We start from the raw sequence: 15270 nt of genomic DNA on the forward strand, positions 1-15270 counted from the left end.
ATTACTATATATTTTCAAAATACTACCTATTTGCAAATCAGCGTTTGCTGTCTCCTATTGAACTAAGTGTTTACTATATGACCAAGTTTTTAACAAGCTGTAGTAAACTAGATCAGAGTTTATTGCAGTGATTATCACATTACTCGGCTGCCCTTTAGCTGATCATCTAGCTACATGGAACCCACGCATCTGAGAGCAGAAGCTGCTCAGCTTAGAAAACAGCCAGGTGGGAAATTCCGTGGCAAAGATCCATGTGATCAGGCTTTGCTCACATGATTTGGTGGCTAAACTTGTTTCCCAAATACATGAAAGCTGTTCATGAACAAATATCTTCCATCTAGCTGGCAACATTCGACAGATGATCCCTCTTACACTTCAGAATAAACCACCTCCACAGTTATTGGATAATTTAAAACCCAACAAGAAGTAGAAAATCTATTGAAAATGAAACATATTCCTTTGGACATTTTGTTCTTTAAAGGCAGTCTAGAAGTGGTTTAGAAACTTTATTTGTGTATCTTCTCTAAACATTACATTCTTGCATTTTGATCAAGAAATGAAAGATTAAAGCATTGGTTTCTAGCTGTATTTACAAGATGGCAATGTAGAAACCACATCATTATTCACAGAAGGTTCAGGATACATAATCGAGTAAACCCATTTCAACTGGATGAGTGGTCTTGGGGTGCAGGGGATGCTAAATATTTATCACTTGGTCTCCAATCAGGTTACCTAATACAATACTGTACAGAGTATTCCTAGCAGGTACATGTTACCTTACTACATCTGGAACATTTCTGTAGTACAAAGCAATCTGTCTTTGTTTCTTGGTGTTACTGCATTTAGCTGCCAATGAATATATCACACTTTAAGCATTTAATGGCATACGAATGGTTAATGGCCAATGAGATGCTTTTTTTTCCAAAGTATAAGTGAAGAACTTTTTGTTAAAGGATGAGGAATTAAGGACTGTATTGCTAATATCACTCAAGGATGAAAGCCTACTTATATCTGCCTTCCTGCACAGGTTTGAGCCAATTTTGTGTCCCCGTCATGTTTTCTGTATCCCCCACAGCAACAGCTTCAGGAGCAAAAAACAAAACAGTTTCTTTTATATCAGCAGAGTTCTTCATTAATCCCTGGAGATGCTATTCAGGCGTGATCTCAGGCTCATTCCTTTGCAGCATCTACTTCTCCCGGGTAATCCCATTGCTCTTAAAACTGTGTGTGTGTGTGTGTATTTAAAATGAACATTTCACTGATCGTTAACATAAATACCTTTTTCAAAAAAAAAAAGCTGATAAAAACAGATGAAAGGATGTTGCTGCTTGAAGCACCCTTCACGTTAGTGTTCACTTGGCTCTTCTTCGTCTGAATATTTTTATTTCCCACTTTCCTTTCCTTTAATGAGGTGAAACTAGAAATGGGGAAAGTTGGTCAAGGACAACAAGACTAAGAACAAATTTTCTAAACACGATGTACATACTTTGTGGCTCTTAGTGTCATTGGAGAACCATGCAAGATAGAGAAAGAAAAACGTACAGGATGTAAGCAGATCAGGGAATTCTCTTGCTGCCACAGTAGAATGATCATAGGAAGGACTATGTATAGGAGGGACGGCAGGGAGATGCAGCTAGACTCCACTACTAATTCTTTCCATTCTTCTGATGCTGCTGGTTGAAAACCACAGTGTAATTTTTCTAGCGTATCTTCTATGGATTCCTCAGCAAAGAAAAGTGACCAAAGGGGGAGACTTACAAATGCATTCTATGAATTAGGACGTTTGCACAATGAACGTAAAAGTCTGATCTGCAAGCACCCGTGCCAATAAGGCACAGCCCCGTGTTTTCTTGAATCCACAACACCACGTATCACCATTCCGTAGTTGCTGGCTGAGAGTGTAGTTCATGTGGGAAGTCACTGGTTTAATTATTGTGCTGCAAACACATAAGTCATTGCCATACCCGACAGAATACTTGTTTGTATCTGGTGATTTTATTCTACATGAATAGGAGAAGAAATGTGAATTAATCATTTTCTCTCATTTCAATAATGGTTTTGCTAGGAACTGGTTCTGCCAGCACCACAGGAACTCTATAAATATTAATCCAGCAGTAAAGTGTTAGTAGTTTAATTTTTATTTACCATCTGCAGTAATAGTGACTTAGAAGGCTCAGAGAGGAACATAATATTAAGAATAGTAAAAAAGGCAAGTGTCAGAATAGGAGAACTTAAATATAGCACCAGGAGATTATAGCACTATGTACCTTCGTGTTGATGGCAATATGAACATTTCTTGATCTAAATGGGATATACTTCCATAAATAGCCGAGGCAGGGAAAAGATAGGCAAGTCTCAGTTGTCAGAGTGTAGAAGTACAACACTCTGCACTACCCAACAAGTATTGTAGAAGGAAGATAGCATATGGGTGGCAGGTCTTCTATGGTTCTGGTGTTTAGCATTCTAAAATGTTCTTGCAACATTTCCCCATTTTTTTCCAGAAATGAGAGCAGTATGATATAGCATCCTTCCTAAACCCAGGTAGGTACTGTATTGATTGAAGTCCTGAACATCTGGAGAGCCTCAGGGTGAGAATCACTTTTAGATCTGTTTACCTGTCATTGATTGATCCCAAAGCAGGGTGGCACCTGCTTAGTGTTTGGGACAGGAAAACAGCAGAAACACCCAGAACAAGACTGGAAAGTTGAAAAAACATTTAAGAAGAAAGCAATGCCAATCATGTCTGTATTGCTGCCAAGAACATTGCATGGATGTATTGATGGAGTTACCAGGATTCAGGGTCAACTTGAGAGAGTCTTTTAAATATATGTTTATTGCACATGTCATTCAGGCAATTCTGCAAGGTTTTGTAGAAGTTACAAAATCTGCAGAACTGCTTTGACTGGAGAATACAGTAGTGGCACTCTCTTCTATCACTTGCAGTGCTTCAGTCTTTAACCAAATCTTCACCCTGTTAAAGATGCCCCAGGAGGAAGAAATGCTCTGCTGAAGTTCTAAAGCTGATTTTACCCTTTGAAAGTGTGGAATGATTTTTTTTTTTAATGGTTAAAACGCAATTGTGTTTTTGCTTGACTTTGATAGTGTTAGGTGAGATAGGTCAGTCAAGTGTTGCACAGAGACTGACAGTTTAGGTTCTCGAAGTATTATCTCTGTGAAAGGATGGATACTGTAGTGACATCAAGGCCAAACAAGAAAACAAAGCAGTGGCTTGAATGACACTGTCTGTTGGGTAAAATGAAACAGACATCGATTCCACTGGGCAGGATAGAGCCAGATGGGAAGAGGCTCCACAGCACAGCAGCTGGTACTTTCTCAGGGCTGAACTCGTTTACGTAAGTGGAACACTTGTGGCCAAACAGTGCTAATGGCTGAGGATAAGTAACTACCTTATTAACAGTGGAAGCTTTTGGCACTAAATTAAAAACCTTGGCTTCTAGCCTTTCCATTGCTCTGAACTCAGGAGACATTAATATCCCTTCTCCCCAGCATTCTTATTATCGCTTCATTAAGGATCAGATAATGATATGTATGGGTAGTTTATTCTGCCCAGATTCTGATTAATGGCTAATGTTTCACAAGGTGTTAATGGGTGCTTTATGAAGTGAGCAGAAGGGGTTCTCCAATAATCTCTTTCACAAACTAATTTTGCCATTTTCACTAACATGACAGATTTAACACATTCTTTATAAAAGCCCCTGACGCTGCCTCAGAAACTTGTGGAAGGATTGTATAACTGCAGCAATACTTCTGCCACAACATATCCTGGTCTGCTTTCCACTAAACCCCAACTCACAAAACGCCACGGGTGCCACTTGGCTGCAGATGAAGATGTTTGCCATTTGCTTCTTTGTCAGGCAGGGTCAACGGCAGGACGTGTCTTCACCCTGATCTAAAAAGAAGAGCTCCCCTCAGAAGATCTGCCCTTGACCTCAACTTTTCAAACAAGAAGTAACTTAGCTCACTGTTGAATACAAGCAAAGGGAGGGGCATAAAAGCATAGTCATCCTTCTCCAGCCATTACCGTAAATAGCTCTGAGATGTTTTAGAATAGGAAGCGGCATACATATGTTTCAAGTAAGTATAATTACATACATACGAATAAATAAATAAGACAGCCTCTTGAAAGTATTTCTGCCATTATACGTGCTTCTCTTCAAATGATGGTGGAGAACCACTTCAGAAAGCTGCTTAGATGCAGGTGCTTGAAAATACTGCTCTGGGCATGCTTTCTGTAGTTGAGGATGAACTACCTACAGCACCCCTACGTAGATGACCACGCGTGAGAGAACCTGAATAAAATAGGGCTTGCCGAAGGAAGGAAGGATCTAACACAGACCAAAAGGTTCGCTGTTCCCACCAGTCCTGGATAATTCTTAGTAGTATCTGGTTTCTTCTTGGTCTTAAATGATGGGCCAGGTAATTTACCGATAGTGAGAAATAATTCTGACATGGTTATGATTATGTGTTTGTGAGGAGCTCTTCTCAACCTGAATAAGGTTTTAACAATCATTGGTTCTTTGCTTTATTTTTAAAACAGTTGCAGCAGAAAACACTGAAGCCTCAACTATTTCTCTGAAGGACAGACTGCATACTGAAATCCCATAATGTCTAACCTCATCTCAGATTGATGACATTCTTATATTATCATCAAAGTATTTTGGGTGTTTTAGGGATTTGGACTCTCATAGTTCATAGCTAAGTAGTAGAGGTGAGCACAAAATGTATTTTTTTTTTCTTTAAATTCAGTACAAACTCCTGTATTTCTATAATTCTGCTGAACCATTTCAGATCAGATGCAGAAACAAAATCTGGAAGGAGGAGGGCAAGGCTGCTATATATCACCCCCTTTCCAGCTGCCAGTGCAGCGTGTCCTACCAGCCTGCCCCAATCTTCCCTGCACCTTCTGTTCCCATCTTCCCCTCAGCTGCCCCATCACTAACCCAGTGCAGTCTCAGCCACCCCCAATTTTCTCAGCCCTTCCCTTTCCCTCCCTCTGTTCAGTTGCAGCCACTGGCCTGTGCCCTTGTCCTTCTGCAATGTCCCCAACAGGAAAGGCCAGGCTGCCTGTGCATCACCTCCCAGTGGCCTGTTCACCCCTGAGGCTTCCCAGTACCTCCTCCCCACCTTTCCCTAGGGGCAACCAATGTGCTTGGCTTTCCCCACTCCCTCCCACCTAAACCCTCTTTACCTGGACACAAACAGCCTGATTGGACCCCCTAAAAGCAGTTGTCCTGTGCTTTTAGAACAGTTCAAGCCTCTCATAGTTGGCACATCCCTACTAGGTAGCGCATGCTTTCAGCATAATCCCACAACAGAAAAGGAGCAAGCCTTATGCAATGGTATTGAGTCAATTCTGCATGTTATATGAAAAGTCAGATTGTCTAAAAAACACACCCTGCTGCTACCCTTGTTTAGGAAGAGGCTTTGCTTACTATGGCAAAAGAGAAGGAAAAATGGTGCAGATGAAAGCAGCATATAGCAGCAACACTTGACAGATATTGATGGAGACAATTCTCTCCCCTGTTTATGAAGGACCAAGTTCTCTCCACTGAACAAGGCTTTCAAAGATGAATATCCTCTGTTGCAAGTCCCCAATGTATTGCATGGCTTCAATCCCTATATGAAAGTAGCAATATAATCACATAGGAATAAAAAGCCATAGAAGACAATGGGATAAATGGTGTATCCATTATCTTGCTCGGCAAATTTGCTGTAAATTCTTCTCTACTGCCTCTTTCTCCTCTTCTTTTCCCCATATACATTTTCATGCCACAACCTTCATATTCAGCATTCAAAGAATGGAACAAGGTTTAGGCTGAACCAAAGTCATCAAGTGTCCTAGGACTAGTGCTGAGTTGTGTCAAGTAAGAGAAAGTTAAGGAAGGAAATGTGTTACCTTGGGCTTGGATAAAGAGAAAGTGAAAAAGGAGTAAATGAAACATGAAAATGGAAACAGTCTTGCTTCTATGTTTTTATCTCTGCCAGTGGACTATGTATATTTATTCATACTATTAATGCTTATATTTTCATTATTCATTTCACATTCTTTTAGGGGACTATACAATCACCTTTGAGAAAAGCTTTCTTCCAAAAATACAGTGTGACCTTGGAATCACACTGTAGAAACTTATCAAACTGTAGTAGCCTCAAGTGCAGACATTTAAATTCAATGTATCAAAATAATTGTGGGTTGCTTTGATATACTATATACTTACATTTTTTGGGGGAAAAGATACTATATTTTGGTCTATTACAAATAAATGTAAAACTTATTTTAGTCACTAAAGTTGTGCAAAGCTTTAATTTATCTTATTTTTCATTTATCTTAGTCATTAAGGCTGTGCAAAGCTTGCAAATGAGATGCTTTTGCAAAGAGTGAACACAGGGCCACCTCATCCCTGATGTTCTCATGAACATTGGCCTTGGCCTCTTAATTTCTGACCTTGCTAGCTGAATAAAGACATCAATGGGGGCTTCTACTTATATTTTCTAGAAGATAAGTAGAATACTAATAGAGCTGGGAAACCTGATCATGCAGTGTTCCCAGTCAAGTGGAGACCTTTGCAAATGTTCAAGCCAATGCTTTCTTCCCTTAATGTACTACTGTAGCATTAGCATTCATTATGTATTATTGACTTGATTGGGCTACAAGATACACTACTTGGGAATTATACAAAATATAGTCTAACCCTTTTGGAAAGGGCCAAGTTGGCAAAAAATAATTTAAAAAATGCTCACCTGTCTTTTGCACCAGTGTTGGTTACCCTTCTGGAGCTTGTTCCCAGTAATCACGAGTCTATGAGAAACTGCAGAAACATAATAATAAAAATGGCTTTATGAGTAAACACCACAGCAAGACCTGATAGGGAACATGTGTGCCACAGCCTCACAATTGCAATCCCAAATCTCTGTCATCTGAAAAGAGCCAATAATTCAACATACTGTAAATTGGCTTACCACAATGAAAGGAAGATCTGATTATCTGATAAGAAAAATTGTTCTCTATTACAAGATACAGATGTTGGTTTCTTATTTTTTAAATTAAGCAATCACTAGTATACCAGTAAAGGCCCAATTATTTACAAGATCTTAATCCATCATTTCTCGTGCGCTCACATACACACCACATACTGGTGTGCAGATTCAGCTCCAGAATCATGCAGTTTTATTTGAGCCATCTTTAAAATGGCTATAAAATCTTGTGTTGACAGCAGTCTGGAGTAACAACTCTTAACGCTATATAAAATTAGAGGAAAAAACACAGCAAAGAATTTTTTTAAAAAATCAAAGAATATTTGTGTGTCCTTCAGAGGTATACTAGAAGACCTAAAAGCAAACACGTTCATATTCATTTGTGCAGAACCTTCCCATTCTGAAAATATTTTAATTGCCTTTCCTTTACCAAAGGCAGCGAGGTGTGTGTGTGTGTGCGTGTGTACATTTTGTTATCTCATTTCCAATAGATGTGAGTATATGTGGCATATTTTCATCATAGAAAGATAACTTTATAGAACTGTTTTGGCTTTCTTTTTGTTCATGATGAATAGATCCTTAGAAGGTTGCTTGTGACTAACAATGGTTTGGTATGAGTCAACCAATGGATATTAAATGAATATAAAGGTACACCTTTGAATGCTGGAAGACTCAGGCAGTTAATATTATCATGCTCAAAAACCTGTTTCCTTTGAACAGAGCTCAGGCAGCTCTTTAAAACATACCTGAGCCTGGGGCAATGGAGCAAGAGGGAAGACACAGGTGAAAAAACTGCATCAAAACTGGCCTGTTTCAATTAATTATTAAGCTCTTTAATCATGATAACAGCAGAAAAGGCCCTTTTTTCACTGTTATTCCGTCTTCTCAGTTTCTAGCAGTTTGGGGTCTGCTGCAATCTGAGCTAAAGAAAGACGATTAAAAAAAACCAAATGGCTTGGTAGATTGCTGTAACAAATTTGTGAAATATTTTAAAGATATTGTCACTATATGATTTGGGCTCCACAGTTAGTGTGTATTGTTTCTGCTCATCCCACCAGATCTAGGAAAGAGGTGTGCTCTGGGTCCCATCTCTTAAACAATGTTATTTTGTTGCATCCCAGAATCTTGCATTCTCAGTGGCAGCACCTGCCCTATGCAACAATATCCCCCCAGAGATTTGGATGGCTCCAACCGAGTTAGTCTTCTGCAAGGTGATGGAGTGAATACAGAAGATGGCCTTGAAGGACAGAGGGAAGATCTGCTACCAAGGCAACGATCAGATAAACAGAACTTGAGCCCAGGCTGAGAAAATAGTTTGTGAAATCACCTCAGACAGCCCCCCACCCCATTCTCATGAAGATACAAGAAGTAGCACATTCAGACTTGCAAGAAACTGTTGCTATACCTATTCTAATAAAAGTAGCTTTAGGTCTGTATGGTGTCTGTTTCTAAGTCTGGTCTACCTGATAGGGGTGATAGGTATTGAAAACCTGACAGTTTCCCCAGGCATTTGGGCCAGGTAGTCAGATGAGTTCTGCTGTTGTGGATGTGTCCCTCCCACCCTCCCCTGTAAGTAGGGTTATTGTTTATCCTTCGGCACCTGGGGTTATGTGTTGTGAGTTTTTCTGTGTTTTAATCCTTATAAGCTGCCCAGAGTCACTTGTATGAAATGGGTAACTCTAAAAATCATATAAATCAATCCATCGATCTAAGAGCAGAAATAGAAAAACATGGATGATTCTAGTCTTATTAGATAACTGTTGACTGTTAAAGTCTCAAGGATGCAGGCTTCAATAAGGAATAATTTAGTAGTCCATCTATGACCTTTGTGCTACATAGCGTATTATGGCTAATATGGAGGAGTCTTGCTGGGTGCTGAAGGTTGAAAATGTCTTATGGAGAAAGGAAATACAGTTACTACAAGGACAGTGAGCTAGATGAGGAGTGGATATTTTGCAGCTGAGATGACTTTTTTGATCATTATTTTGGCCTTCAAGAACCATAGGGGCATGACTGATGATGACACCACATAAGGGATTATGTTATTTTGGTCCATTTGAAATTAAGTTGAAGTGGGTTTAAGGGACAAAAGGAATGCCTTAAGTATGGCTCTGACTTCAGATACCCATTTCACTCTTTGAACCCCCAATCCCTAATCAAAAGAAGCATTTTGGGCTTGTCCCATCTAGTCTGTTCTGAGGGCTGCAAAATGAATGTTAGGAAACCAGATGCAGGCCACAAGACACAGCTAGGCATAGGAGGACCTTTTCCAAGAGTGAATAAAGTGGTCATGACCCTACTGATTCTCTTGGAACCATCTGTGACTTTTGATATCATAGGTTACAGTACCCTTTTTGCTAGCCTATCTGGATTGGGTACTGAAGGTCTGTATAGTGCATGTCCAGTTCTCGTTGGGTGTTTGATTCCAGAAGGTGGTGTTATGGTATACCTGCTCTACTCTTGGCAATCATACTATTGATTTCTATGGGTCTGGGTGAGCTTACCTTAAAAAAATGGTTGGTACGTTACCAATATGCAGTGAATATTCAGTTCTCTCTCTTTGTCATTAAACACAGACAAAGCAGTGGGTGCAATGTACTGAGGGACAAAAATGGAGACTCAGATGAGATAGGGTAGTTCATCTACTTATCTGAGTACTATTCAATCTGTTTAGAAGAAGATTGTATTCTAAGAACCAGGTCTATACTCCAGACTTGCTCTTAAATCAAGCATTGGAACTGAGCACATGAGTGATCTCTGAGTTGTAGAGAAGTTCTTATAAGTTTAATCTGCTACAACAATTACTGTCCTATCTGGATAGAGATACACGTTACAATTATTCATGTTTGATAGCCTGCTGATTGAACAACTGCTTGTGTTGGGTGTGGGGCAGCCTTCAAATTGGTCCAGGTACTTAAATTGGTTTAAAATAGAGCTGCAAGATTGTTAACAGTGACTGGCCGATAAATCTTAGAATGCTGTTCCTTTGTAATCTGCATTGCCTTCCAGGGCCCAAATAAAAGAAATAGTATGAAACTTTAAAACCCTCAAGAGGTTGGGGTGAGATTGTCTGAAGGATTCCATATATTATATTGCCCTGGATTTGAAGATCATGTTCAGAGCTCTCCCTTGAGTGCCCTTGCCAGAATGAATTGAGGCAGGAGGCTATTAAGGGAAAAGCTTGTCCAGTGGTTGTGAAGGTGCCTGATATCAGTTATAGAGTCTTTGGGAGCCAGGTGAAACTTTTTTTTCCTCTGCCAGCTTCTTTTTTTAAAGTCCTTCCAAGTTAAAAAAAAAAAAAAAAGTAGTGTTTTTTGATTGCTGTAAAATTTATTCCACATTACTTTTAGGATTTATTTTTCATTATGTTATTTTATCATTTTAAATTGTAAAAATGCAGAGAACATCAGTGGTTGGAAAATATAGAAATGCAATGAATATATTAAATTAGATTAAGGAAATAAAATAACAAATCGGTCTGGGTCAAAAAGTTTCTGAAAATTTTGTTCTTCTATTGACAACAAGAACCCAACATAAATACTCCTCAGCCTTGTTTTAATTTTACAGCCCATCTCCTGCTAGTCTGCTTCATATCCAGAAATGTGGAAATCGCACTTGTGCATACAAAGGAGCTCCCCCTCCTTTATTTTTTAATGACAGAGACAGACAATGGATGTGGGAAAATAGCACCTGCAATTGGATCTGCTGCCAAAGGGGCACCACTTCATGTGGCATGCTGATAACACTGACCGGAGCCTGGCCATTATGACAAGAGCGAAGGCGGTGTGAAAACATGCTCAAGCCAGTCATCTGCAGGCAGAAAAAGCTATTGGTGCCCCACCTCCTGCAGCAGTGAAAAACTGCAGAAAGAGAGCATCCCTTCCGTCTGCTATCTACCACTATGACAGGGTGAAAATGAGAGACCAATTTCCAATCAGGCAAGTAGAGCGAGCTGTTCCAGCAAGCTGTCAGCACCTGGTATGCATGCCTATCAGACTAAATCCCCTGGCAGCCCATTAGAAGCTGCTCTGGGCTGACTGCAGGATATCTTGACAGGAAGCCAGACAACAGAGTGAACAAACAGAGATATTCTGTTAAGAAGGTGTGTGGGAGCGATGAAATATGGGATCTATTGCTCTGTTAGCCTTTGTTTGATGACTACTTACAGGACTGCTTATTTTGAGAAGGAGAAGCAGGGGACTTACATGGAAGCACGGATGTGTCATGCAGAAATCCATGCATATGTGCCTAAGGGGATGTAGTCATACGCAGTCTGAAAACATGCAGCGGGCCTTCTTTTGTTAGCAGAAATATCATGAGTTTTTTAGGCATCCATAGATTCGTGTGGGCCTCTTTGAAAGAGCAGTATCTCAGAAGCGTGCTGTTGCTCCTTTTGCAAGTTTACACAGCTTGATTTGTACAGGTTAGTGCTCGTCTCTCCCCATCTGCCTGAGTGCAAATGCTGACAAGCATCTATTGTGTTTTCTTCTCTTTTACCATGCCTCCCCATTCTTACCCTCCAGTCAGGGAAGTAAGTTGCTGCGTGAGGACATTCCACTGTTTTCTGCAGCAAATAAATAAATAACTAAATAAAGTGGAAGTAGCGCCCGTGTTTTTGGTCGGCGGTTCGAATCCGTGTGACGGGGTGAGCTCCCGTTGCTAGTCCCAGCTCCTGCCAACCTAGCAGTTCGAAAACATGCAAATGTGAGTAGATTAATAGGTACCGCTTCGGCGGGCAGGTAACGGCGTTCCGTGTAGTCATGCCGGCCACATGACCACGGAAGTGTCTATGGACAAACGCTGGCTCTTCGGCTTTGAAATGGAGATGAGCACCGCCCCCTAGAGTTGGACATGACTGGACTTAATGTCAAGGGAAACCTTTACCTTCACCTAGCACCCGTGTTTACATATAACTTTAAACATCTTCATACACACTTTGGAAAAATTGGTTTCATGCCAGTATCTGCCGCTGCAGCTATAATGTCTAATATAATCCTAACTTCCAGTGACATTACTAATATGCTGATCTAAATCAAACTTTAGTGCTGGTAGACTCTTCTGGGTCATATTCAAGGGCAGGCTACATAGTATATGTGGCAATAACCCAGATGGGATTTTACCACAGTATAGATGACTGTCACCAGGCCATCCTTGACCAATAAGAGTTGCAGCTGGTGGATCAGTTGGCTGAATGCTTTCCAGGCCACTTAAGGCCACCTGAGCCTCAACCTTTCCAGGGTTAATTTTTGAACCTATGAGTTGTGAATCCAAACTGCTTATTGACTCACCCTCAGCCCTGTACAGCGTTCAGACTCTGATGTAACACGGTACCACCTGATCTGATTCTAAGGACAAGAAATATATAGCTTAATTTAATCAGCATACTGGTGAGATTCTCCCACCCACCCAAGTACTGTCCATCATTCAGTGGTTTCAGATAGAGATTAAGCAGCAAGGGAAACAAAATGGACCCTTATGGGACTCTGCAGCCTGGCAGCCATAGACTGAGCAAAAGGTACCTAAACCCCTCTGGTGTTGAGGGAGAACAGCAGTGCCTCCTATTCCAGTAACAGATAATTAACAAAGCAGGTTCTCATTATCAACAGTTGCTGAGAACTCCAGGAAGATTAACAGAAGTGTATCTGATCTGCCCTGGGGAAAGACAGGGGAACTGTCAAGGCAATCAAGATAACTTCAGTAAGAAACCAGAATTGAAATCCAAATGGAAGATCCATATAATCTGTAATTTCTTAAAACACATGAAGCTAATAAACTAGAACGCTGTCAAGTACTATGCCCAAAAGGGGGTTATTTACAACAGATAGACTGTTTTCAAGAAGGTCTAGGGATGTCCTCTTTAGTAAGAGGTGCAAAAGCAGAGCATTCTGGTTTAATAAGACATTTACAGTTCCCTGATTCTACTCCATCATTTCCCCCTGCTATAAAGGTTGTCCTAATTTAGCAACTGCCTCATTTAGTGACTGTTCATGTTACGACTGTGATGAAAAAGCAATTTTGTGACCAATCCTCATATTTAAGACCTTTGCAGGTTTGTAGAGCAAAGAAAAGCTGAAGTAAGATCGTAAGCACAGTCATAGTTTCAATTAATGTCTGCTTCACTTAATGACTAAGTTGTGGGTCCCAATTGTGGTTGCTAAATGAGGACTACCTGTATCTTAATTGCCAAGTTGGGCTAGGATCAAAATTACAGCTGAAGACCAAAGAGATGCAAGTAACTGAAGCCTCAGAAACTGAAACTGAATCCCAAAGAATGATCTTCCCAGACAGTGTTGCAATTATGATATGATGTTCCACTTAGATAAGAACACTTTCACCCAGGGGCGTGGGGGGGGGGCAAAAACTGCCCCTTTTTAATGTTAATGGCACACTTTCCATGTGTGTAAAAAAAGGTGGGGCTTTGATTGTGCAGTTGCACCCGCCATCTTGACTTTTTTGATCTCTCCTGCAGACACTTTGGTTTCATCCAAAGCACTTAACATCTTAATAACAATGGGTGACTAAGGTTCAGGAACTATCATTACTGGCCCACTGCCCAGAAGTCCCTTAACCAATTAAAACTATTCTGATGGATAGCACCTCAAGGATGCAATAAAAAAGGTAAAATAAACTATTGTCATGAGTGCCGTTGAGCTGAAGACATCAGCGCAATGGCACACATGACAATAACGAGGAAACAGGGGAAGGGGCTCAAGATAAGCAGCCATCAACTCACAAAGACGAAAGAAGAAGATACAATGGCTAAGCGGATCGCGAGGCACACCCAAGCTGTTAGCGCTAGCGCAACGGAGATCGCCCAGCTGACAGCAATCACCGGATGAATAGGGAAACCGATGATGGGCGATCCCGGAGCGCCAGCGGGGCCTCGCAACCCCTCACCTACCGGCAAGACAGCATGTGGGACAAAGGGGGGGTGACGTAACCTCGAGTGAGGGGGCGCTGACCGGCGCGGGGTATTTAAACCCCGCACCGGCGCGCTCCTGTCACTCTCAGCTTTTTTCTACAACTGTAACTACACTATGAATAAACCAGAGCCTGCTTCATCTGAACCAGTGTCTGTGTGTTACTCGGCGGTAGGCAGTGCATGACAACTATTTTGCCTCCTCCATAGCCCTATACTAGGTACAGCTAGTGCTCTCACTTATGCTCAGTGGCCTTCATCTTTAAAGCTATGCCATTCGACAGCCTATTTTAGCAGCATTCGACAGCCTATTTCAGCAGCATCCAAAAACCAAGGGGCATTCTGGGATTGCCAGCACCAAAGAGGGGATTCAGAGATAGCCATTTCAATAGGACTTTCCATCTCATCATTCAGTAGTGTGACAAGGCTTGACAAGAACATCAGCCCTCTCAGCCTGGAAACCTCCCAACTATTCAAGAACCTTCTGATCTCATATGTCTCCAGGAACAGACCATTCTAATATGCCAATTAACCTATAGGGAAGTTCTGCCACCACCAATCTAAATCTTACTAAGAAATGGTCTGTCCATGATAAAGGAGTCATGGAAGTCCCACCACAGAAACATTTTTTCTGTTTAGTCACATACACACACAAAAAAGCTCCTAAGTATGATCTTGCTCATGCATCAGACTGATGGTTATGAGGCCTATTGTTATCTTGATGACCACAAAGTTCTGAGCTGGCACCATTAGGGGGCATGAGCATGGAAACTGCCCCCAAGACCACCAGCCTGGAGCTCTCCAATACTGTTTCTGAGATCCTCTTAGCTTGACCAGGGAGGTCTCTGATGAATAAGGCAAACAATGCATCATTCTTTCACTCTGTCCCAGCATACATGCATTTAAAATGTGCATTGGAATAGAATGGTTTCCTCAAGTAGACAATGGAATCTCTAAAGATTGTAGCAAAATTCCCCTGCCTCTCACTCTCTAAGCCTTGTTAATATATGCCAGATTGACCCTCTTATCCACAATCAAATCATGAAGGGGGGTTGTCTTTAAGATTAATTTTCAAAAGAGGATATGGAGGGTGTGAAGCAATCCTTCAAAAGTACTCTCTGATGTCACACATGCAAAAAGGAAACAAACTCCTCAGAACTTCGGTACCCTTATTTAGGACCATGATCGGCCACATCTTTTCTGTACAATCCACTGAGATGAGTAAGAGTTATGTAATTTGTACTTATTTGTTCTTGCACACAGCACACATATCACATCACCCATACTACATATTACACAAGGAGCACTGAAAAATGGCAATTAACATGGACATGAAAATAATCCAGTTGGATCTGGTT

This window comes from Candoia aspera, chromosome 2, assembly GCF_035149785.1.
Source record: "Candoia aspera isolate rCanAsp1 chromosome 2, rCanAsp1.hap2, whole genome shotgun sequence".
In the NCBI taxonomy this organism is placed as follows: Eukaryota; Metazoa; Chordata; class Lepidosauria; order Squamata; family Boidae; genus Candoia; species Candoia aspera.